Below are 25994 nucleotides of genomic sequence, written 5' to 3'. Positions count from 1 at the left end.
GACCGTGTTATATATATAAAAGCTTCTTTTTGTCAGTGGTGCATTTTTGTGGCCAAGGGAGAATTTTAACACTTGAATTAGTACATGAAATACTATTATGCTATTAAGATAATATTTCAAAAGGTCATCAGACACAACTTTTTGTTTCTCTAATTATAAAAATGTACTGACTCCATTTTAATAGTAATCTTTTAAATGACTGCATGGTTCTCTGATAATAAATACTAAATAAGAAAGCTAGGAAAAACCAAGTGAATGTAAAAATACCAATGCCTAAGCATCTTGTGTTTTGTCTTGACTTTTAGCATAGTTCATCTCCCACCTGTATTGTTTTTATACTGGCTTTATAAAGTCAATTTAACCTATTGACTTTACTAGTATGAATAAAATAAAAATGCAGCCTATTGTAGAGGTTATACACTATTGCTATTCCATGTTCCAAAAACCATTTGACTTCAATAGAAGATCTACATGTGGAGCAGGTTTGTAGTTTCAAAAAACCCTGTATCCAAAATCAGGATTAAATATGTCAGAGTATTTCAAATCTTCCAATTTTAGTGTTTCATATATTCATAGATTCATAGATTATAGAGTTGGAAGGGACCCAGTGGATCATCATGTCCAACCCCCTGCCTCTGGCAGGAAAGCGAACTGAAGTCAGATGACCCCAGCTTGGTGATTGTCAAGCCTCCTCTTGAAGACCTCCAAGTTAGGTGATAGTACCACCTCTCTCGGAAGCCTATTCCAGACTCTGGTCACCCTATTGTAAAAAATTTCTTCCTAATGACTAACCTAAATCTACTTTCCACTAGTTTGCACCCATTATCCCTAGTTACTCCCTGTGGCACTCTGGTAAACAGCTTATCATCAATTCCCTGCTGTCCTCCCCTGATAAACTTATAGATGGCTACAAGGTCACCCCTCAGCCATCTTTTGTAAAGGCTGAAGAGGTTCAGATCTCTCAACCTCCCCTCATAGGGTCTTTCATGGTGGCCACTAATCATGCAAATGGCCCTTCTCTGAACCCTCTCCAGAGTCTCTGTGTCCCTCTTGAAGTGCAGCATCCAAAACTGGACACAGTACCCCATCTGTGTCCTAACCAATGCCGCATAGAGGGGGAGCATCACCTGCTTGTTCTGTTGGTCATGCATCTGCTAATACAGACCAAGGTGCGATTAGCCTCATTGCACTGCCAGCTCATGTTCATCTTGGAGTCAACTATGATTCCAAGCTCTCTCCCAGCCTCTGAGCTGCTGAGGAGGTCATCCCCAAACCTGTAGGTGTGCTGGGGATTCCTCCTTCCTAGGTGGAGTACTTTACATTTACTATAAATTCTGGTTTATCTGGGAATCAATTCAATACTGAGAAATAACCTGATTTGAATACCTGTCAATTTGTGAAAAAAATAATAATTCTGCAACCCTATCCACCCATCCACCCATTGACAGCCTAAATTGCTGAGAGGAAAATGAACCCCTCATGCACATATACAGTGCCTCTGCCATGTCAATGACTTGATTGGTTTCTTAGAAAGTAAATGTGTACTTTTTGGGGCACAAGGAAGTTGCCTTACCAGATCAGATTCATTATCCACCTGCCAATTCACCCTGTATCTGTTGCATTAAAGGAATTTTGAAAAAACACCTGCTTACCTTAAAAGAAGATACTTTTTAACACCATCACTTAATGGTTTGATTAGATATTGGGTCATATAAGTTTCTGTAGAATTAACTTTAGATACAATATGAAAACACTAACCAAAAACTTTCCTGTCACAATTACATTTAGTGTGGCTGTCATAATACTGTTACATAGTGTAACAAATGTCACAAGCTATAAAACAAAGTGTAGACACAAAATATCAAACAAGATGAAGGACTAGTTGTATTTCTCTGCAAGTAATCTTCTAATATGCTTTCCAAATGTCAGATAAAATCCTGTATAGAGCACTATATACTTTCTGGATTACCTGAAAGGTTCCATGGGACCTATTACACTTTATAACTAGACATGAATGAACACTTCAAAAAGGTATTCACAAACATTGTGACCCATCAAGTGTTCACTTAGTATGTGCAACCTGCTTTGTTGTATGTAAATAGTTATATGAGGTATATATATCTTTTATTTATTCACTGGGGTGGGGGGGAGGCAGAATATTTTGCAGGAAGGGAAAGCTTGTGAATATTGATGCAAACAGTTCTGGTCTTACAATCCTCCTGAGCACTAATTCCTGAAAGACTTTGTATTACCAGATCATAGCAATATTATCCAGTAACCATCAAGTATAAGGACCTATCAGCAGCTGAATTCTTAACTAAGAGCTGTTGATGATGTGTTTTGTTGAGCCCTCCAGGTTATATTAAAAATTGAGATTAATCATTTATCATATTATACAAGCTGCATAAATTCAATATACTGTAAGAGTTTAGCCTATATATAATCAATTTATTAAACCTGGTATTTGTCCCTGTATGTGATAGAAAACATCTCAGACTCACCATTTAAGAAGACTGCTTAAAGTTGTCTCTTAATAGTTGCCCACCATTGTGCAAGATAGGAAAAAAAGAACATTTTAATAAACTAGCAAATTGCCCATCATGAATGATGGAGTGGCAGGCATGGAGACAGAGAGTCACCACCCAGCAAGCACCCTGCAGGTGCCACTCTTCTGCCTCTGGCCCCATGAGCCCCCCCCCCACCTCCCACTTCTGCCTCATGTGCCCTCCACCCCCCTGTGTCCAGCCCTGCGGCCGCCCCACCTTCTGCCACTCCATCCCATGCCACCACTGGCTCCCAGTAGCAGGGCAGAAGGGGAGCTTGCACACAGCAGTGGCTGCCAACACCCAGCAGCACACAACATGCCCCCCATCACTACCTCCTCTTGCCCTCTTCTCCCTCCTTCTCTGCCACACCACCCCCCACCTCCCCTTCTCTGCCAGCTCTTATCAGGTCCGGGCAGCAGCAGTGGCAGCAGAGGGGGAGGCAGTGGTGGCGAGGAGGTGCTGCCACCAGAAGCCTCCCCTTCCCACTCCCCTCCCTCCCTCCCTTCTTCCCCTTTGCCTCCCCCTCCCTGCTGGCTGTTGTTGGGGGGAGGGGCAGTGCAGCAGCGCACTTGCTTCCTCTGTCCATAATGCTCCAGATCCTTGCAGCTAATTGGTACATGCTGTCTTGGAGGCACATGTACAGTTGTCCCAGCGTGTTATGGACAGACATACAGACAGACTAAGGCTTTTATTATATTAGAATATTAGTAGTAATAATTGATAAACCCACGCTTTATGGTTATTGTCCTCATAGGATCCAAATCCAGAAACACTGAAATGTGGGTCTAGCTGTGAGATTTGTGGCTGAGACCCAGCCTAATATAGACTGATTCATTAGATACAATTTAACTTTACATTTTGCCATTGAAACAGCTGTAGTACGTGGTACTATAGACTTGCAACATCTCCATAGGTGTAGAGGCAAATTCTCAGTTCTACAAGAGTAATAAAAGAATTCTGAACCGTTTTTTATGAGCTATATAGCTGTGCTTCTGGTCAGCAGCATGGCTATAAGGACAACTTCATGAAATGGCATAAGTATGTCCCCACATCCAGTCCTTTCTGCCTAATTGAGGTGCTATATGCACTATTGGAAAGGAAAGTGTTTTTGGCATTCTTCAGAGCACAGAAACTTGAATTTTACATGATCTTTACATGGACTCTACAAAAGGAGATGAAAATGTCTTTCTACTCTTTATTTGGTCTTACACATACAGCTCAGAAGACACCAACACTAAAACTAAGAGAAGACATCTGCCAGTCCATAGATTACTTTCTGTGTATATTTGTTTTCTGTAGGTGTTTCTAGGAACCAGGGATTACACATACACATCTGTGCACATGCATGCACACACACACACACTAATTTAGCATCAAATGTAAATGCGAAATGCTCCCCATGACTCCAAGTGTAATGTTTTTATTTAGTTTTTGGGCATGTGTGAAAACATCCAAGTAAATAATGGCTAATAACTAATAGCTCACTGGCTAAAGTACTCATATATAATGACCTCTTTGTGGTACCACAAACCGCATGCCTGGCATGTGTCTTGCACTGCATATTTGCAGCATGGGAGCAACATTTGCTACCCAGATATCCCAGTAGCACAAAAAAAAAATCACAAAAAGTTGGGATGCTGCACACCATAGAAGCATTCACCAGAGCAACTGGAGGCTGGATCCTCCAGGGAAATGCTCTGGCTGCTGGTCAGAGCATCTTTCCTCCTCTATGTCTGCCTTGGCTCCTCCAGCATGGCAGGAGCTGGGTGGTGTGGGGAACAGCAAATTTTTGCCACTACTTTTTATGCCCCTGCATGTGCACACCCTTGCATGTGGGGACATGGCCATGGATTCAAGTCCCTCTCCTGCCTGAGGGATTTGAATGTAGCTCTTTTCAAAGGTGTCCAAACTACAAGACTATAGATTTTTTTAGCTGGTCCCCAATCTCTCTTGTTGAATTTGTTTCATATTATATAGATAATATAGTTATATAGATCATTAAACATTCACTGGCATAGGCAGGCATTGGCCCTCTGTTATGAGTTACTCAGTCAAAAATACAAAGTCATCCTAATTTTCTCGCCCAAATCCAACTGTACCTTTAAGCTCCTAAGTGCTACTTAGCTGTTCAAAGGAAAAAGTGTAAGTGACAATAAGTGCCACTTATGTGGATGCTAGATCCTATACCATCTACATAATTAAGCTCAGGTTTCTGAGCATAGTTAGAAAGGATACACTGCAGCCACTTATTTCTGTTCTGTTTGTTTTCTATTCCTTCTGGAAAAGTGCATAAATCCTTATAAGTTCCTAAAATTTTAGTCAGAGAAAAAACATAACAATAAACTTTGAGGAGGAAGAGGACAGTCTATCCAGCTTTTAGCCCAATAACCTCCTAGTTAGGAAGTAGGAGACCTAAAGTAACATTTAATTTCGCTTTCTGAGCCTAAACAGCAAATTTCCAGATATGCGAGTGGCCTTTTTGCCAGTTATGCACAGGCTGTGATTCTATTACCCCTTTTCTATGGACAGGCAAGTATTCACCTATAGACTGAGCACTCACAGCAGGCTACATACTGACTGGGCTATATAGGTGCATCTATTCTGGGTGAGGAACTGTGCATAAGTCATAAACATATAGTTACATAAAACCCCATGGGTAACAGGGGATAGGCAGAAGGCAGGATAGATTTGCACCTTATAGATTAACTAAATAAGAGATGTATAAGATTTCATAAGCAACAGCTTATTGCATCAAATGCTGAGGAGGGACTGCAGGAAGCAGAATTCCTACATATAAAACAGGGATTTTAATGCAAGAGTAGGGAAGAAAAAGAAGGGGGCACTTCTGGGAGCAAGGTGGGTATAAGGGAAGAACAAAGCAGTTAACCCACTGAAGGAGCTAAGAACTACAAGAGCAAAGAGTTAAGAGTTCAGACTCACAAAAACAGTATGCATCTATTTAGTTAGTCTATATACTCTTTCCTGCCTTCTGCCAGACTTCATTCTAATAGAATAAGAATCCAGAGTCTCAGTTTAGACCATACTTAACACAACCCAGTCTGTGGATTATTTTTGGTTTCATTTAAGTTGGTTTTTAAAATTTTGTTGTCTAAAAACAGCTAATCTGAGATCATTCATGGAATAACCAGGACAGTTAAAGTGCTGAGCCACAGACTTGTGTGTCTTTCTAGAATTAACACCAGATCAGTGTTCATTCATTCTTTTACATAGGGATGTCTCCAATGTCCTTCCAATGTAGACAGCAGAAGAACACTAAGCAGGTGATGGACATTGGTAGAGAATGTAAGTGAACCTGGCAATATATGCCATTTGATCTAGCAAGGATGTGTTTTGTGCTGATGGCATCTGGGCCCAGAGCAAGGTCTGGTAATTTGGTAAAAATAGGAGTTAGACAGTCTGTTTCTGGAAAATACAATAGACATTGGAAGAGGAGGAGGAGGAAAGCCCTTCATTCTTGTTTGAACTCTTGCTTCCAATGGGCAAGTGTGAGTGCAGGGGTTCAGCTTCAAAAGAAGTGCTGTAGAGGGTACTCATTAATGCCTAGGCTGTCCTAGTAGCTACTGTCTAAGCAAGCCAGAGATACAGTTTAATGCCCCTTTTAGGTGAAGCGGGCCTAGAACCTTCAGCTTCTTTACTGATTATCCTCAACACCCTGTTTTTGGGACTAATGTCTTATTCACCTGCCTTATTTGTGGACTGACTTCAAATATGAATCACATACATTTGCCTGGAGAGTATATGGACTACTGCTTACATCTGCCTACATCTGCACGTTTAGATGTCCATAAAGCAGGGGCAGTAGAACTGAAATCTGTAAGTAAGTGCCCAAGATGCAACATCTGTAGCTGGAAAATTATGTTTTAGGCACACATCGGGTAATAATATTCTGTCCTAAAGGTCTAGATTTCCCTTAGCCAGGGAAGTAACTTATACAACAGGCCATAGACTAGACAGAACCAAGAGTGGCATTATGATTTTAAAGCTTTGAAGTACACAAGAGAATTGAGGGTAGGCAGAAGGTTAGATGAAATTTCTTTCAGAGTTCCACATTGGATGACATCAAAGACAGTGCTTGCAAGGGACTAATGAGCCCATAAGTATTATACAGTCATAACAATCATTATTGCTGTATTTATTCGTATGTTTTATATTTGGTATGTTTCATATTTATAGGTAATCAAGTATACACAGATATATACATCAACAGAAATAAAGCAAGATCCTTTTAATCTTTTTTTAAAGTCTAATTGAACTAATGGATAGACTTAATATGACAACTCCTAAGGTGCTGTAAGATAATCAAGGACTATTTATATTTTCTTCAAAATTCTGGTTAAACAGAGGAAAACTCACAGCTTTCTACAAGATGAAACATCATACATTCAACTTGGTTAATCTACATTGAGAGATCCTAGTTATTCTATCATTTTGCTCCCTGGGGCAATTAAAAAATAAAAAAGAAACAAACATCAGCCCTTTCAGTATTTTCTGTCATTATACTAGTGGGCCATTTTTTAATGTTTTACTTTTCCCCCCTTCCTTTTCTATATATTGAAACATCATAATGTGCTATTTTAAGAAATATGGTGATTGACAGGTAGAAGATGATCGTGCTTTAAGTGGGGGTCTGGCCTAGATGACCTTGTGTGGTCTCTTCCAACCCTGCTTTCCTATGATCCCATGATCATAAGATTGCCAAAACAACAGCATCAATAAAAGCCTTTCTTCTTCTCTGTTTCTTTCCTAATTTGTTACTAGATTTTAGTCCTTAAAGCAATGCAACAATACAAAGTTGTTATAGTCTGGTTGCAAGAACTGCTGTAGTCAAAAGGCCTAAAACATTCTTATTCAAGTGAACTACGATTGCTAAGAAAGCCCTGGCCAATTTACCATGTGTTGCCTTAGGCAAGTAAATATAGCAATATATTTTACAGTGCTCTTGACTTCTTCATAGCTTTCTACTGACAAAAATGTGATGCTACTGTAATACAGGAAATAGATACACAACTTTAATGCAGTTATATGAGAGGTGAGAATTTTTGTGGGAGATTTAGTTTTTTTGGACCAACTCTATAATTAATGCAGTTCATTTTTCAGTGTAGAAAAAAACACATTACATTTGTATCAAAAATTAAAGTGATTGTTAATTTCTTCAAAACCTGCTCTGCAAGGGAAAATGAAATTGTTAAGTGCATTTAACCAGGACAATGTGATTTACTCAAACATTATTTATTTTAATTTGCCCTTCAATCTCATTTAGAGCATGTATTGCCTATGGCTGCAATCAGAGCTTCTTAAATTCCTCTGAACCAGATTAAAGATCAAAATCCTTCTTAGTGCCAACTTACCACATAACAAATACAAACTCAATACAATCAGCTAGCTTAAACCAAGATTCTGATGTTAGTTAGCAAAGCCAATAGAGATCAAGGAAAAATGAAGAAAACAAGGTGAACTGGAATAAAATATGAAACTTCCTAGTATTAGCAAATTCTTAATAAAGCCACATTAGTGTTGGATATATTCTATTCATATTCAGTTCATGAGTTTAAGACATATTTTTGTCTTCAATATTTCCTACTGCCTATACCAGAGCAATGCCCCACTCAATGGGAGTGTCTACATATGCAATTAGTGCACATGAATATACTGAAGTGCTTCACATTTTTTTGCTCCTGGGCACTTTGTTTGAATATACACCTGGGAGCAATTAACTCCACAGCAATCAGCTCCAGAGTTTATTCATGTATAGCACACAGAGCTGGGTCAAAGCAGGCCTGGATAGCAGGGGGCCCTGATGGTCAGCCTGCAAGCCCAGGGATGCTCCTCCCAGCCTCACACACTGCAGAGGGGCTGGCTGTGGTGTGAGGGAGCTTTAGTGCGTGGCTAGCCAGCAGGCAGCCCTAGCACAGGAGCAGCCTCATCATGTCTCAGGCCATTCACATCTACACATGAGGTGCTGCAGTATTTTTACTTCTAAATACAAGTACTATCCTGGTGCAGAGTATATTACTTTACTGCATCCTGATAGCTGTGAACATGTAAATGCTTAGGGGTTTACTGCACAGTAGGACTGTGCGAAACTTCAGTTCCTGATTTGATTTGGTGGAGATTCGGTTTGATTCAATAGCCAAATCTCTGAATCCAAATTTAATCAGGAGACCCTTTAATCTCTCTGAAATGAATTGGAATCCTCTGAATCAGTTCTGTGATTTGGACAGAGATACAGCTTTAAATGTTTTTTTCTACATACCTCAAGGTACCAGGCAGCTCATGAATTCTGAGATGGTGGGGTGGATGGAACATACCACAGAAGCACAGGACCCCCCCCCGCCGTGCACTTGGCAGCAGACCTGGAAGTAGACCAGAAGCATGTCCAGTCCACTTCTGGGTTCCTGCACCCCCTTGGCTCAGCAACTGATGCCTCCTGAGTCCAGGGTGGCACCCGGCATCCCCCTGTGGCCAATCACCAAGTCAGGGCAGCCCCCCAGCACACCCCTCAGAGGACCTGGAAGTGGACCAGAAATACTTCTGGTCCACTTCCAGGTTTGCCACCAAGTACGCGGGGGCTCCTTCACACTCCTGTGGAATGTTCGATCTGCAGCAGCATCACAGTGTTTATGAGCCACGCCTGGTACCTTGAAGACTGTAGAAAAAACATTTAAAGCTGTGTCTATGACTGAATTGCTGATTCTCAAAATCAGCATTGAATCTTCAGATTTGAATTCAGCTGAATTGAATAGGGGACAGTGACCCGAATCAACAAATCGAATCACTGTCCCCAATTCAGGCTGAATCTCAATCATATATGGCCAGTTTCACACACCCCTACTGCACAGCTAATTAGTCAACTGTGCAGTAACCATCTTGTGTTAATCTGACCAATAAGTGGGGTTGTGGGATTAATGGTCCAGAACTCCCAATTCTACCTTTGGATTGTACATGAACCAAGGACAGAAAGAACACATAAACCGGTATAGGTGATCAGAAACTAGTTCAAATTTGTAAAAACAGAAATTCAGTGGACATAAATTGCTTTCAAAATGGTCAAAACTGGTTTAAAATAAACCTGTAGTATCAGACTTTACTGATTTAGGTTAAATTGGTTTACTGAACTTCTGCCCTAGATCCCCTCCAAGTTAGCTCAAGTTAACTCAAAGTCCCCCAGCATCCCAAGATGCTTTGCACCTCCCTCACAACACTCCTCTTGCAGGGTGGGCAGTTTAGCCTGGGCCCAAGTTGTCTGCTCCAGCCAAGCAGGGAGGCATAATATAGTGCCTCCTGGCTTCTTACCTGAGCCACTGCAGGCATGTGGTCACATTTCTAGAATCAGAATTGAATGGCTCTTCACTTGCTTGTTTGTTCAATCTACACAGTTTAGACTAATCTGCAAAGATTGAATTGATTCAGCCCTGGGCTTTTTGACTGTTGTACTTAGCCTAGGTGTCTAAATCAGAGTTGATTTTCTCATAAGGCTGATGTGACTGCTGCTTTGAACATAATTTGCCTTAAAATAGTGGAACTAACTACATCCACTAGCATGTTAATCTTGTAACAAAACTTTGTGCATACTAATACAAATTCTGTAGAAACAGGCAGAGGTTAAATTATGTACATACTCATGCTCATTAAATTTACTGAACTGTACAATAGTAGTGGAAATCCGAATCACACAATATATATGTATTTTTTCGTGTCTGTGTTATGAGTACCCTTAGGCAATCTACATAGAATGCAACAAACCTAATTCACTCTTATTTGCACAGTCTTACTTTCTCTCAGTTTTTATCTCCAAAATAGTCTGGTCATTTTCATTTTGTTTCTAGTTAATTGTTAGTCAGTGTTACTTAAAGTCTGTCTTCATTGGTAACATGTTGTATGTAATGTTAAGGTTGCAGAGACAGGATGGAATGACAGTTCTGAAAACAATTCTTTGGTATATTAAATATTTACTATTACTATTATTCTGCTTTTGATGTTGCCAATGATGATCATAGGATAAAGCGGGGTCATAGATAGGGTTAGGAAGGACCTCACAAGGTCATCTAGTCCAGCCTTTTGCCCAAGGCAATTCACCCCGACTAAACCCACCAAGTTAACTGTCTCTTCTCTTATTGGCAAAATAATTACTAGATAACTATACTATTAAAATCAAAGTTGTCTAAATTATTACCCTAATCTATCAACAGCTCATTCAAGTAGGCCATCCTAAGAAGATCAGGAATTGTGGGGTGCTTTCTCAGAAGTTCAAATGATTTTGAATCTCCCCTGTCTGCACTTATAATTTTACAACCCTCTACAAACCCAAATTACACTGTTGCTATGCTTCACCAACCCCCCTCCTTACAAAACAGAATAACAGAACTCTTTTGAGCAAGAGCAAACTCAGTTTTAACTTTTGTTTTGTCTCATCACAAAAATCACTATTCTATAAAACAAAATAAGAGCAACTACAGTTATCTTAAATTCTAAAAAAAAAATAAAATTGCCAGCTATAGACTTTAGCCTTTACAACAAGCATTGTTTAGGCTAAAGTTCTGGCCTCTACTGCTCTCAGAAAATCCACTACACCAGTATAGAAACAGTTTTTCAAAATCAAATGGCCTCAGTAGCTTTCTCATTGTAAGGCCCCTTTGAGATGCCTGATACCCAAACATGAGTATGTAGTAATGACGGCTATGTACGGACATTTGGGTGTCACGGAAAACTTTGTATGTATGCTAACAATACAGGAATTGAACTGGCTGATATGAGCATACACCATGGAAACAGGCCTAGCAGGTGCCCCTTTCATGACCTGCAGGCCTGTTACTCAAGCCTGACCTACTTTCAAAGAAGTGCAGGCTCAGTTGTCACAGAGAGTTTGTTGCCATGCATGCCCAGCATATGATTGGAATGAGGTAATCCCTCTAGAAAGTTCGGTCAGCCAAGCAGCCTGATTGGCTATAGGACTGCTTTAAAAGATTGACCAGCCCCTCCCTCGGGGGAGGAGATCGCGTTTGCTGGAGACAGAGGTTGGTGTTCCAGGGACTGTCTTTCAGTCAGGCTTCTGGGCCTATCGATCTCTCTCCCTTTCTGTGAGCTCTCAATACGTCTTTATCTCCGATCGTGCACTATTCTTCGGCTTTTGGACTGTTTGGCTTGATTTTGACCTCAGCTTTGGAACATCCTACGGACTCTGATTTTCTACCTACCTATCAACCCCGGCTTCGTTTTCTGATTACGATTCACCTCATCTTCATCAACTTCGGGTGCATGTCTGCTGTACCATACCCCGGCTTCCAACCTCGGCCAGTCTCATGACCGGCGCCACACTTCATTCTTCTCAGTGAGTTACAGTTTTGTTACTGTTCATTTTGTGTGTTCACCCATTATGAGCTGTTGACCAGCCCTGAGACTTAACCAATAGGCAGCCAGCCGCACCTATCCTGGGCTTCGGCACCAGGGGTAGAACACAAGGGCTTGTTGGGGAACCTTGTGGGCCAACAGACCCCTTTGTGGTTTGCTCGTTCATCTGTTCGTTACTGTAACCGAAAAATCACCATGCCTACGCTCCACCAAGCGTAAGTTAAATAAATTCCACCTTGTTTAAGAAACAAACACGCCTCTGTGCCGCTCAGAACTCCGCCGCTGCTAATCCCAAGCTGTTTGTTGGCTTTCCAATTGCCACCCCGTTCCACTGTGACCCCTGGGACTCTTCACAGGGAGGGTATCCCAACATTGGGTATGTATGGGAGAGGTTAGATCAAGTTAAAAATGGCCACCCAATCTAAGTTGGGAAGGGGGAATTGCTGAGGGTCAGGGGTTGGGGGGATGGAGAAGCAAGCAGGCACCAGGGAGAAAAATGGGGCGGGCCTGTGGGAGGGATCAAGGAGGAAGGTGGGGCCCATGGGAGGGGTTGGGGGAATCAGGAGGGCAGCCAGAAGCTGCATTAGGGATTGGGGGAGCAGAAGACAACCATAGGGAGTTACTGGAGTCTGGGAGGGATTGGCAGGATCAGGGGGCTCATGGGGTACATGGGAGACCTTGGGGGAAGGAGGATTATCTTCCCCACCCACTAGAACTAGGGGCTTTTTTTAACTCCCTGACTCCCAAATGAACAACCCCCACTTCCATGAGCCAATGCTCCCATTCTGCTTACCCTCCCCCCGCCACAACTTGCTTGGCTTTCAGCACTGGCAAGCTCCTCTGGAAGTAGCTTGTGGGATGAGGGGATTTGGTAGTCCAGGAGATGGAGGGCAGGGAGCTACAAATAGCCTATGCCAGGGCAGAAGGTAGGAAACATACAGCCCTGTAGCTGAGGCTAGTGGCTGGTCTTTCCCAGTCTTGGGGCAAAGCTGGAAACTGTGCAGGAATTCAAGACAGTTAAATTGGTCTAAAAATGGCCAACCCAATCTAAACTGAGTGTACCTCAGAGTAGGATTATCTTGGCTCAGATTGGCTATTATAACCATCCTGAACTTCTGAACAGTTTGGACTTAGATCCACATAACTGGTGTAATGTCAGTACCTGAACAAACTAAGTTAGACTGGGTAGCCATTTTTAACACAATTTAACCTCCCCCTAACCTCTGAGAGTTTCTGTATACAACCTAGAACTCACTAACCTTGCCAAGATTCTACTGCTTCTCAAAAAAAAACCCCTAGAAATCTTGATATGGGAAAGATACTTGGATAGAAAGTGAACGTTACAATAAAATGGTATTTGCAAAATAGGATAGGAGCTCACAATCTGATACCATAGCATCCTCCAATATTTTTTCTAATTCTAAAACTTACCAACAGTCTGTTTAACTTACAGTAACAATGACCACAGCAACCACCACTACAAAAATAGTTTTACCATTTCATGGCCCAACTTTTAAATGAGAAGTTTTTCTCGGCATGTCTACATGAAATGCTTTACCATGCCATAAACTAATTGACTGCACAGTAAAGCATCACCATCTACACATACAGACCCTTACTGCACAGTAAGTTAGTCTCCTGCCCAGTTAATCTGCTACCTGCAAATGCAGCAGGCAAATTAACCATATTGTAGTTACTGTGCAATAGTGCATGTGTAAATGCCAACCAGAAGCAAATTTACACCTGGTCAGCTGCACCACCCTCGGGGTAGCTCCAGGGCCACAGGGCTTGGAGATTCTTCAGCCCTAGGGCTGGAGAATCTCTATGCCTGTCCCAGTCTGCCCCTTAAAATGCTTAAAATGCTATGGTGACCCAGGGCTCTGGGACACCTGCAGCCAGCCTCTGGCCATCAGATTCCACAGAAGTGGCCCAGGGCCCACAGCTTGCCCAGACCCCAGTGTTTTCTCCCAGCACAGATTCACCACCTGCCTGCCTTTCCTGTGCCATGCCCTTGGGCACTTCAGGCACCTGCCCAGGCCTGGCAGCACCCAAATTGTCTTCTGCAGCCTCTGAGGGCTGTCGAGAGAGCCATTCTGGCATCATTCTTGACACCACACACTGCCTCCTGGGGGTGTAATTGGACCCAGGAGGAGACAGTGGACCTTGTGGGACTGTGAGGCAAAGCCAAGGTCCTGAGCCAGTTTGCTTGGAATGGGTTCTTCAACACTCATGTCAAGGAGGGCCTGTTGGGCCGTATGTGGGAGCATGGGCATGACTGGTCAGCACACCAGTGTCACATAAAAGTCAAGGGCCTGCAGGCACAGTGGATCAGCATCATTGTGCATGACCATTGGTTAAGAGCTGCCTGTAGGTCCCTGCCTTTATGTGGCAACTGGATTATATCCTTACACCCCAGGGACCTCTCTGGAGCTGCACCATGTTTTCTAACATGGGCAGCCTGCCCAAGCCTTCTTGTGGCCTGGTAGACATGATAAGGCATCCCCCTTCAGGGCAGCAACCCCATCATCATCCAGAAGCTCTGGCAGCCCGGGTTGGCACCTGCCCTTCCAGCTCTAGGTTCACAACCCTACCCAGGAGACCAGCCTAGCCATGGCACTAGCTGTCCTCACCTGCTCCAGCTTCTCCCTGGAGGAGGCTCCTACTAAGCCAGTCAAGTGCCATGGCCCTGCACCCCAGCACACCTCTGGGAGTCACAAGTCATCACCACCAATGGGGAAAGACTAAGGCCACTGGACACACCTACCATGCCAACCTGATAAGACCAATACTAGGGGGAGGGCCCCCCCAGCTAGCCTGATTAAACATCCCCTGACCCCTGGTGTTCCCTCTCACAGAGCACAAGGATGTGGTAGGCAGTGCAAAACTTTACTAAGTAAAAAAGAGCCAGCGTGGTCCCTATCTACAAGAAAGGGAGGAGGAATAACCCGGGGAACTATAGACTAATCAATCTGATGTCCATCCCTGGAAAAATCCTGGAGAAAATTGTCAAATGATCCATTAATGCCAGACTAACAGAAGGCAAGCTTCTGAATGCCAGCCAACATGGCTTTGTGACTGGCAGGTCTTACCTGACCAACCTCATCTCCTTCTATGACCAAGTAACATATGCCCTGGACAAGGGAGATGTTATGGACATTATTTATCTGGACTTTAAGAAGGCCTTTGACCCAGTTCCCCATGATGTCCTCATGGTTAAGTTGGGGAACTGTGACCTTGATCATCATACAATCCGATGGCTACGGGGTTGGACCCAAAGATTACTAGTTGAAGGGAGCAATTCAACATGGTGCAGTCATAGAATCATAGAATCAATGAATCAGAAGGGACCTAGACAGATCATGTAGTCTGACCCCCTTCTATGGGCAGGAAGGAGCACTGGGGGTGGGAGGCATCATAAGACCCCAGCCAGGTGCCTATCCAGTCTCCTCTTGAAGATTTCCAGGGAAGGTGAGAGCAACTCCTCTCTAGAAAGCCTATTCCAGGCTCTGGCCACCCTTACAGTGAAGTAGTTCTTCCTAATATCTAACCTAAACCTATCCTCCCTCAGCTTGTGGCCATTGTTCCTAGTGACTTCAAGGGGGGCCCTAGTGAACAGACTTTCCCCGAGTCCCCCCTCAGTCTCCTCTTGTGGAGACTGAAGAGATTCAGGTCCCTCAGCCTCTCCTCATAGTGCTGGCCACAGAGGCCCTCAACCATATGAGTGGCCCTCCTCTGGACCCTCTCCAGGTTCTCCATGTCCTTCTTGAAGTGTTACCAGTGGAGTCCCTCAGGGCTCAGTACTCAGGCCAGTACCCTAACATGTTTATCAATGATCTAGATTCAGGAGTCAGATGTGAACTGGCTAAATTTGCAGATGATACCAAATTATGGGGGAGGGCTGTCACATAGCAGGACAGGCTGGGGATATCGGCCAACTTGGCCACAGTCTCAAGGTGGGACAGCCAAAACTGGATGGCCTTCAATACAGAGAAGTACAAGGTGTTGCACCTTGGTAGGAAGAACCCTCAGCATACTTACAGGCTCATCAGTGCTATACTCACTAGTACCATGACCAAAAGGGACTTGGGGGTCTTGATTGACCACAAGATGAATATGAGCCAAGAATGTGATGTTGTAGCTGGCAAAGCTAACCAAACTCTGATGTGCATCCACCTATGCATCTCAAGCAAAACCAGGGAAGTCACCCTCCTGCTTTACTTGGCCCTGGTGAGACTGCAGCTGGAGTACTTTGTCCAGTATTGGGCCCCCCACCTGAGGAGGGATGTGGAGAAGCTTGAGAGAGTTCAGAGGAGAGCCACTCATATGATCCAAGGCCTGGAGGGAAGGCTGTATGAGGAGAGGCTGAGGGACTTAGGAACCTTCAGTCTGGAGAAGAGAAGGCTCAGGTGGGACTTGGTGGCAGCCTACAACTTCATAAGAGGGGCACGTCAGGACCTGAAAGAACTTCTGTTCACCAGAGCTGTCTGAAGAATAACAAGGTCTAATGGCCATAAACTCCAGGAAGGCTGATTTAGACTGGATATAGGAAAAAAGTACTTTATTATATGTGTGTCCAGGGTCTGGAATAAAATCCCCCCAGAGGTGGTGTAAGCACCTACTCTGGACTCCTTCAAAAAACAGCTGGATTTATTTTTTGCTGGGTTTACTTGATCCCAGCTGACTGCCCACCTATGGTGGGGAGGCTGGCCCTGATGATCTCATGAGGTCCCTTCCAGCCCCTAATGTCTATGAAATCTATGAAGTAACCTGTGCCCCCTCAGCTAGTCAGGCACAGGCCTGTCATGTGGAGAAACGTGGTGATGCCAACAGCAATGTCATCCTTGGGTGTGGGGGGTGGGGACATGTAGCGTAGGCACAGACACCCCTCCAGATGGTGGCACACATTGCAGGGAAGTGCAGGCTTGCCTTCTGAACTGTCAAAACTCAGGGTCCCATGCCAGGTTCTCAAGTGCACTGTGGCACTTAGCAGCAGCAGGGCATAATGGTTTGGGCACCCCTTGGTCCACACAAACAGCTCCTCATGGTGCACCTGAAACACTTGCACCAGGGACACAATCCAGGGAGGAAACTGAAGACATGTACCACAGTACTCCATAACATGAGATAAGGTGGCATTAGGTTACAGTGCCCAATTACAGAGCCCCTGGTATTTCTGGTTTTGGGGAACAGACCATATTAGAAGACCAGAAAAGGCCCAAATAAGGATGTGTGCATGTGATGGGTTTGTGAAACAAAGGAATATGCTGACAGGACAGAATGTGGATGATATGATGAACACAGAGAGACCAATTAAAAATGCCCGAAGATGAAGGGTCATCAGAAAGGAGAAAGAATATAAAAGGAGTGATTTCAGAGCAGCAAAGGGACCCCAAGAGGGGACCCAAGGCCACCACAAACAAATGGCACACCACCAGCCCATCTCACCCACCCCACTGGGTGGGAGGTGGGCCTCAGCCTCCGACCTCCAGGCTGCTGACATCTGACATTCAAGATGCTTTAGAGTGAAGCTTGTGTTCTGGCCAGATGTACCTTGACTCTGTTCAGAATTAGGACTGGTACATTGTTTGCATTATTCTTATTTGTTATCGCTGTATATCAATAAAAATCACCTACTATCAAATGGAGAGGTCATGGTCGGTCTGAGGACATGGGTCCACCTGGAACAAGGTATCTTTTATCCAGTGCCAACATGCAGTGGTTGCCTTCCTCATGCTGAAGAGTTGGCCGAAGTAGCACATGCTGGCAGGCATGGCCCGTTTAAGCAGGGTTATGGGCAGCTGGCTTTCTGTGGAGAAGGACAGCTGCATGGTGATGGTCTGCAGATCCAGGTGTGGGCAGAGCTAATTAAGTAGCTCCGGGAAGGTTGCCTGGGTCATACAAAATGACTCCAGCTCATTGTCCCAGGCACTGTGCACAATGTGAAGCCACAAGTCCTGGCTGGCCCAGTAGGTCCCAGGAGCTCATAGATGGCACCGGTGGCAGCATCCATGTGCTTGTTGCTGGCATCCCTGCCAGGGTCTAGGAGGCCGCACAGGGGCTAGGTGGCATCAGGGTAGTGGCAAGGGTCCTCACACACCATGGTGAGCCTGGCTACACTGCTGCACAGTACAGGGGTGCGGGCAAGGCTGAGACTGACCTGGGCCAGGTGGCAGTCACCACAGCAATGAAGTGCAGTGAGCAGGATGGCAAACAGGATCCCTGAGTATGGGTTATTACTTCTGAGGCCTGGGGGTGGAGCAGCCATCATGCAGTGCTCACAGGCTCTGGCAACAGAGTCACAGATGGCTGTGCCATCATGCTGCATCCTGAACCAAGCCAGAAAGTCAGGAGGCTAGTGAGTAGCATTCAGGGCTAGCTATTGAAGAAGGTCCTTTGCCACAGGCAGCTATAGCCAGAGCCTCCATCTCTCCTTGGCTGCTCCAGGGCAGCAGTGCAGGGGAGGCCAGGAGCTTACTCTCATAAGCAGCAAATCTACTTCTAAATGATCGTATGTGTAGATGTCTGCTGAGTTTGGGTTTGCTCTGCAGTAATGGGAGTGAACCCATATAGCACTAACTGCACATGTAGGCACACCCTCTGGCTGCCTCAGCATGAGTTTGTGGAGGGGCCCAATAATACTGCACAGTAGCATTGCACGGTAACAACCATGACAGTAGTATTAGCCTACTGTGCAGCAGTGTCACAGAACAGACATTAGTTGGTGCTATTGTGCAGTAACTCAGGTTACTGTGCAGTCATTTACTACTTGTCTAAACAAGTGCACAGTGCACAGTGTCTCATGTAGACGTGGCCTCTGTGTAGCAAATTCAGCTCCCAGGTTTCTCCATGCTCCTTCAGAATCTCAAAATGGTTTTCAAAACCAGAATTTTAGGTGTTCATATAACTGAATAATTCTACAGAATTCAATGGAGATGAACAAACAGGATACCATGGAAATGCAAGATGATTTTATAGATTGCTTTAGAACGCCACAGAATTTAATAGAGAAGAGACGCCATCTATAACTTTCTTAAATAATCTTACAGAAATTTCTTTTACTCCCTTCTCACATTACATCTGACTTGTATTATTTAAAATGGATCAAAATATTTACATGAATATTGTTGTTTTCTAAAATTAGAGATGCCCTTTCCCCCAGATACAATAGGGATAGTCTCTGTTTTCTCATTTAAAATCCTGCATATGTGAATAATTTGACCCATATTAGGTGACGTTTGGCTACATTAAATGCATTAGCAATACTTCTGAAGTTGTCAGTTTGGTTAGGATTTCACTGTATGAGTTCAATGGGGTTATTTTTATGAGTAAGTACATGGAAGTATATGAGTATTTGCATGGTCACTGCCTTAGGGAACATCTTATCTAAACTGTCTACACTAAACAGAAGATTTTGCCTTACGCCACACATTTTTCATAATCACAAAGTACTATTATTATATAATAGTCATACTTATTGTCATAAATAGGGCAACGCCCACCAAGTGTCCAGATACAAGCATCTCATTGCATTAGACAATGCATGCTAATGGAGAAGGAATCTGGGCAACAAAGAAATGACAAGTGGTACAATAAGTTTAATATTAATTTTCTTTTGTGTCTGCAGATGAAGATCCTGACAGAAATCCAGTGAAAAATAATAGAGTAATGGAAGTTGGTTAAATTTTAAGAAATCACATTGTTAAAAGAATGAATATAGTACTCTATTCAAGCTATTGCTGGAATCTAGGGCATGTAATGCTCCAAAAAGAATTTATATATATATATTTGTTATAATTAGAGTGGCACTTTCCCCCTGCACTCATTATAATACAGTGCACAATGTTGAGCTAGCTATTAATTTATAGAATCATAGTAAAGTAGGACTGGAAGGGACTTCAGGAGGTGATCTAGTTCAACTCCCTGCTCGAGGCAGGGCCATCCTTACCCAAACCATGCCATAAACATGTTTGTCTAACCTATTCCTAAAACTACATGAATAAGCCTCTTGCACAACTACCAGATACAATGCCCCAAAACATCGAGAACATCTTAAATTGACACAAGTAAAGCAGGAAGTCAAGGGCACTGGCAATATCCTGGCATTACAAAGAAGTGAGGTAGTATGTTAAAATAAATGCAAGAGATGTAAGGAAGAGAATCAAGCCCCCTGCTACAGAGGTTATCAAAAATTCTTATGGTCTATGCCAGTTTGACTATGGAGTAAACTTCCTTTTTGATCTTGGTTTGATTCCAAGCAGAGGAGCAAGAGCACTGAGCCAGGAACAACTGGGATTCTCTTCTAGAATCTGCTTTATTTTTCATATACAACACAAAATATAATACACACCCCGTTTTTGAAAGAGTATAAAGAAAAAAGATCTTACCTTATAGTAACAATAAATAACTGATTAACAACGGTAGGGATCAAGGAGCTCTCCTGAGTCTGTTGCCAGCTCTTCATGCTAGATGAGACCCATGTGCTGATCCTCTGTACCACCTCTATCTGGCATGTTAAGCCTGGGGCTATGTACCAGGTCCAACGATGCATTTTGGATCTGGGTCCATATGCTGAGTCTGGCCATGGACTAACTCTGCGTGCTGACCCAATCTAGCGTGTGGGGCTATGTCATCCACCTGTGGGTGGCAGGGGACTTGTGGCAGCATTTATTGCTGTTGCTCCCAAGACTACAGGAATTAATGCTGTCACCACTCTCTCAGCATCAAATTTCCTGACACATTGGAATCCACATTTCTCACATATAATGTTCACCCCAAATTCCACCATCTGGTTTTGGGGGGAAAAGTTGAATGTTTTATGTGAAAAAAATATGGTATATCTATTCTGAAAAAAATGTATGTGAGGGTCAAAGATAGCATGCAGAGTGTCTTTGATTCTTTTTCTATTTACTGTATTTAGAAATATCAATGGGTTATATTCTGATCTACATTCCATAGTGGAATCTCAAGTCATATCAATATGACAGCAATATCAGAAGTTTTTTTGTCTTTTAATTACATTAAAATGAAAATGGTCGATTGCTTGAACCATGGTAATCATAAGTAAATGCTGACATTCTCAAGGCAACAACTGCAAATTTTTTTTGCTTTGAATAGTATGTTGAAGAATGCTTGACCAAATTCTTTAAGCCTAAATGCAGGTTCAGTACTTGTCTTTTGTATATAAAGTAAGAACTCAATAAATTGCTAATTAGTTAAAATTAGCTTGAAGTAATTTATTCATTCTATGATCAATTAAATGTGCTGCCCAAATGCCTATTTTTAGTTCTGGAGTAATCAATGGAAATTTCTGTATGCACTAGCTAAATAATTGGGCTCATAAATTAGCAGCATATTCTAATATGCTTGATCCTGCCAGTTCCTGCACCTATGTGAGAAACTGGATGCATCTACACATGAGCTTCATTGTGGAGTTGGCTAATTAGCTCTGCAATAAAGCATCCCGGTCTACACATGAGCCCATAGTGGGGCAAAATACACTAATTAACTCCACTGTAGGATAGTACTGTCTGAGTAATTACATGTTCTCAAAACATGTGTAGATTATGATGGGGCTGGCTGGGGCAAGAGGGTACTACATTGCAGGGGCTGCCTGCCAGCTAGCCGTGCACTGTGGCATCCTTGTGTCCTAGCCTGCCCCTCCATCACCTGATGTCACCACCCAGAGCCCAGGGCTGATCCTGCAGGCCTTCTGCCAGCACAGTGCTGCTCTGCCTCTGCTTGAATTGTTGTAGTTTTGGGCACGTGTGAACATGCTGCACCGAGGAAGCAGTTAACTCCAGTGTGAACTGTTCCAGATTTTATTCAGGTGCATTAATAGCACATGTAGATGCATCTACTGCATTGTATTCTATGCTGCAAGCTTAGGACTCCCTCTGGGACTTAACCTGTTCTGTGCTTCACAATGATGCTCAGTACTACAATGAAGTACACAGGGTCAAGCCCTGTGTTATAAGTAATTCAAAGTAATTGCTTGGAGAGTTCCCTGTAGTTAGAAATTAAGACAATAGATTTATGGGGTATAGCATTGTTTTAATTGTAATAAAATTCATCATTCAGTTGATACTTTGATTTTTTTATCAGAGTCATGAAACATTTCCTATATACTTTTAAATAAATATAATGTGTAAAAGTAAATAACTATTCTAGCTAACACTTGCTTTGTTCCTGTACACTGAAATAATTTTTTTCATCTAAATATCTGTAGTGTCTTTTGGTTTCTTAAATCTTATTTTGCTGTATTCTCAGAGTCAGAACAAACTCTTATATGTGCTGTTTCAGGATGTTTTCATAAGTATCCATTTAAGAAAGCTATTAAACTAAGTAGGTTACATTTTTATTCTTGTATAGAAATTAACTAAGTTTAGTAATAGCAGTCAGAAAGGAAGGGGAAAGAAAGTTGAGGCATTCCTCATGATAAATGACTGCAGGGGGATTTTAGCCTCTAAACTGGGTCAAAGGGATTGCTATTAAGTAAACGGGTTTTAATTTTCTTTTAACCTTTACACCAAGTGCAGAATAAGCATCTTCTTAAATCAAATTCAGTATGGGAGGGATTTTGTTTCTCTGCTGAAAGCTAGTAGATTTTGTAGTCAAGTTGATGGTCTTTAACTAAAGACCGTATACATGGTTTACCAAGTAAAAAGTTGTTTGTAATACCTAAGTAACAGTCCCATGAATACAAAATTTCAAAAGCAGAAGGCAAAGTTAATTGGAAACAAAACATGCATATACATATGTGAGTTTTGCATCCCACTGACCTATTTTTTCTGACAAGTTATTTTAATAACTTCATAAATCTGCTTTTTTTTGCAAGCCTTGGAAAGAATTTTGATTAAAATACTTTGCTGAAAATGGTTTTGGATTAAAATATGATTGCATTTATTAAGATTCTTTTTAATACTTGATTTTCACAAGTGATGTGGAGGAAATTTCCATGTCAATTCTCCTTCTGCAAGAGGATTTTCAGAAAGGAGAAAGAATTCATTATAACAGAAGCTTATCAACCCACAGGGTACAATAACATCATGGAGCTGGGAACTTAAATGGAACAAGCCATTAATTACTAAAGGGAATGGAGTATATTCAAACCTGTGATACTGCTAATATGAAAGGATGTTATAATGACACATAGGGGAAAAGCTGGTGAAAGAACTTGTGGCTACAGTACTTAGAGTACCTTTTTAAACAGTCTTTGATATCAATAAATGTCATACGTCATATGTGTCGATGTGAGAAGTGTTGGAATTAACCATATAGTCATATGGGTCAGTATAAGCCTTCATACTACTGAGCATGTGTAGCACAACTGCATATTGGTTAAGTACTTATAGTGGTTATATGAACATGATGTAAGTGTAAGCCACAAGAACTAAGCACTTAGGGTAATAACCAAGGAAGCTGAAGACCTCAGGTTCTAAAGGCCCTTCACAAGAGATGATTTGAACCTGTATTGCTCTGACTTTCTCACAAGGAAGATAGTAAAGTACTGGAACAGGTTACCCAGAGAGGCTGCGGAATCTCCAATCTTAGAGGTTTCTAAGACCCAACTAGACAAAACCTTGGCTGGAATGATCTGAGGATGATGTTGCCACACAAACTTATATTTGTGACACATATGGCCATCACAGAAATGAATCAGTTGTGACATGTGTGGGCTTCTGTGTGTACATGATGCAGAGCAGACAGCCAGGTTACAGTATCAGGCTGATTTCACATAACAGAACCCTGCATTTGCATCTTAAGGGGGGAAGGGTGGACAGCAATATCCTAGTGCTGAAATCTGTCTGGAACCAAATACAGCAAGCTGTAGTGGCAAGTGTGTGAAGTACTGAATGGATTATTGTTAGAACGTTTAGATAAATTATGACACAGTAGTGTAAAAGAAAGAAAATGAGGAAGTATCATAGAATCATAGATTCACAGAAAATTTGGGTTGGAAGTATCCTCAGAAGGTCATCTAGTTGAACCTCCTGCTCAAAGCAGGTCCATCCCCAACTAGATCATTCCATCCAGGGCTTTGTCAAACTGGGCATTAAAAATCTCCAAGGAGGGAGATGCCAACCACTGGAAATAATTTCTTCCAGTGCTTCACCATCTTCCTAGTGAGAAATTTTCCCTAATATCAAACCCAAAACCTCCCTCATGGGAACTTGAGGCCATTGCTCCATGTTCTGTCATCTGCCACCACTGAAAACAGTCTAGCTCCATCCTCTTTGAAACCACCTTTCAGGTAGTTTAAGGCTGCTATCAAATTCCCCCCTCAGTCTTCTCTTCTGCAGACTGCATAAGTCTAATTTCTTCAGCCTCTCCTCATAAGTCATGTGCCCCAACCCCCTAACTATTTTCATTGCTCTCTACTGGACTCTCTCCAATGTGTTCTCATCCTTTCTATAGTGATAGGCCCAAAACTGGACACAGTACCTAGATGTGGCTTCGCCAGTGCAGAATAGAAAGAAATAATTACTTGCTGCAATCTCCTGGGAATGCTTCCCAGGAGAATACTCCTGGCAGTGCATTAGTGGAAGCCCAATTCAGCATGACACTAATGGGCGTCCATTAATGCAGCCCAGTACACTGTTAACCTAGGCAACAAGGGCAAATTGATGACTCATATCCATGTTATTGTCCACTATAACTCTCAGGTCCTTTTCTGAAGAGATGCTGCCCAGACAGTCAGTCCCCAAGCTGTAGAAGTGTATGGGATCTGTCAGTCCTAAGCGTGGGACTTTGCACTTGTCCTTCTTGAACCTCATTAAATTTCTTTTGGCCCAATCCTCCAATTTAACTAGGTCACTCTGAATCCTAGCCCTCACCTCCAGTGTATGTACTATGTGTCTCAGCTTGGTGCCATCCACAAATTTGCTGAGGGTACAATAAATCCCATCTCCCAGATTGTAAATGAAAATATTGAACAAAACCGGCCCCAGGACCAAACCGTGGGGCACTCTACTGGATACTGGCTGCCAGCTAGACCTGGATCTATTGACCACCACCCCCTTTGAGTCTGACAATCCAGCCAACTTTCTATCCACCTTACAGTCCATTCATCCAACCTCTACTTCCTCAGCTTGCTTAAAGAATGCTGTGGGAGATGGTATCAAAAGTCTTGCTAAAGTCAAGGTACATTATGTCCACTGCTTTCCCTGCATCACAAAGCCAGTTATCTCATCAAAGAAGGCAATCAGGTCGGTCAGGCATGACTTGCCCTTGATGAATCCATGCTGACTGTTCCTAATCACCTTCTTCTCCCCTAAGTGCTTAGAAATGGATAATTTAAGGACCTGCTTAATGATTTTTCCAGGGACTGAGGTGTGGCTTACTGGTCTGTAGTTCCCTGGCTCCTCCTTCTTTCCATTCCTAAAGATGGACGCTATATTTGTCCTTTCTCCAAATGTTTGGATTCTCTCCCAATCACCACAAGTTTTCAAAGATAATGGCCAACGCCTCTTCAATCACATCAGCCAACTCCCTCAGCACTCTCGGGTATATTGCATTTGGCCCCATGGACTTGTACATGCCCAACTTTTCTAAATAGTCCATAATCTGTTCTTTCACCACTGAGGACTGCTCATCTTTTCCCCAAACTGTGCTGCCTGGTGCAGTAGTCTGGGAGCTGACCTTGCCTGTGAAGATCAAGGTAAAAAAGTCATTGAGTACTTCAGTCTTTTCTGCATCCTCTGTCATCAGGTTGCCTCCTCCATTCAGTGAGGGACCCACACTTTCCCCGACCTACCTCTTCTTGCTAACATACTTGTAGAAACCCTTCTTGTTACCTTTCATGACCCTTGCTTGCTGCAACTCCAAATGTATTTTGGCCTTCCTGACTTTATCCTTGCATGCCGAAGCAATATTCTTATACTCGTCTGAAGTTGTTTGTCCATGTCTCCACTTGTAAGGTTATTTTTGTGTTTAAATGTAACGAAGAGTTCTCTTCTAAGCAAAGCTATTCACTTGCCAGATTTGTTATTCTTTCTGCACATCAGAATGGTTTGTTCCTTCACTCTCAGTAAGGATTTTTTAAACTACAACCATCAATACTGTACTTCTTTTCCTCTCAGA

The 25994-nt window shown here is 42.7% G+C and overlaps 1 long non-coding RNA gene across 1 annotated transcript in view; it reads right to left on the bottom strand.

Annotated features, from left to right (window-relative positions):
* Positions 1 to 10116: 10116 nt before the first annotated feature.
* LOC109316129 overlaps positions 10117 to 25994 on the bottom strand; it is a 26081-nt gene continuing 10203 nt past the window's right edge. The window contains exons 2-4 of the long non-coding RNA XR_002102715.1: positions 13935 to 13943; positions 11309 to 11311; positions 10117 to 10127 (exon numbers count right to left, since the gene is read on the bottom strand). This is a non-coding gene — a long non-coding RNA (uncharacterized LOC109316129). The remainder of the gene's footprint in view (positions 10128 to 11308; positions 11312 to 13934; positions 13944 to 25994) is intronic.

Source organism: Crocodylus porosus, unplaced genomic scaffold, assembly GCF_001723895.1.
Source record: "Crocodylus porosus isolate Cpor-Errol unplaced genomic scaffold, CroPor_comp1, whole genome shotgun sequence".
Taxonomy (NCBI): Eukaryota; Metazoa; Chordata; order Crocodylia; family Crocodylidae; genus Crocodylus; species Crocodylus porosus.
Note: the sequence above shows the minus strand (reverse complement) of the source record. Positions and strands in the feature narration are given on the sequence as shown.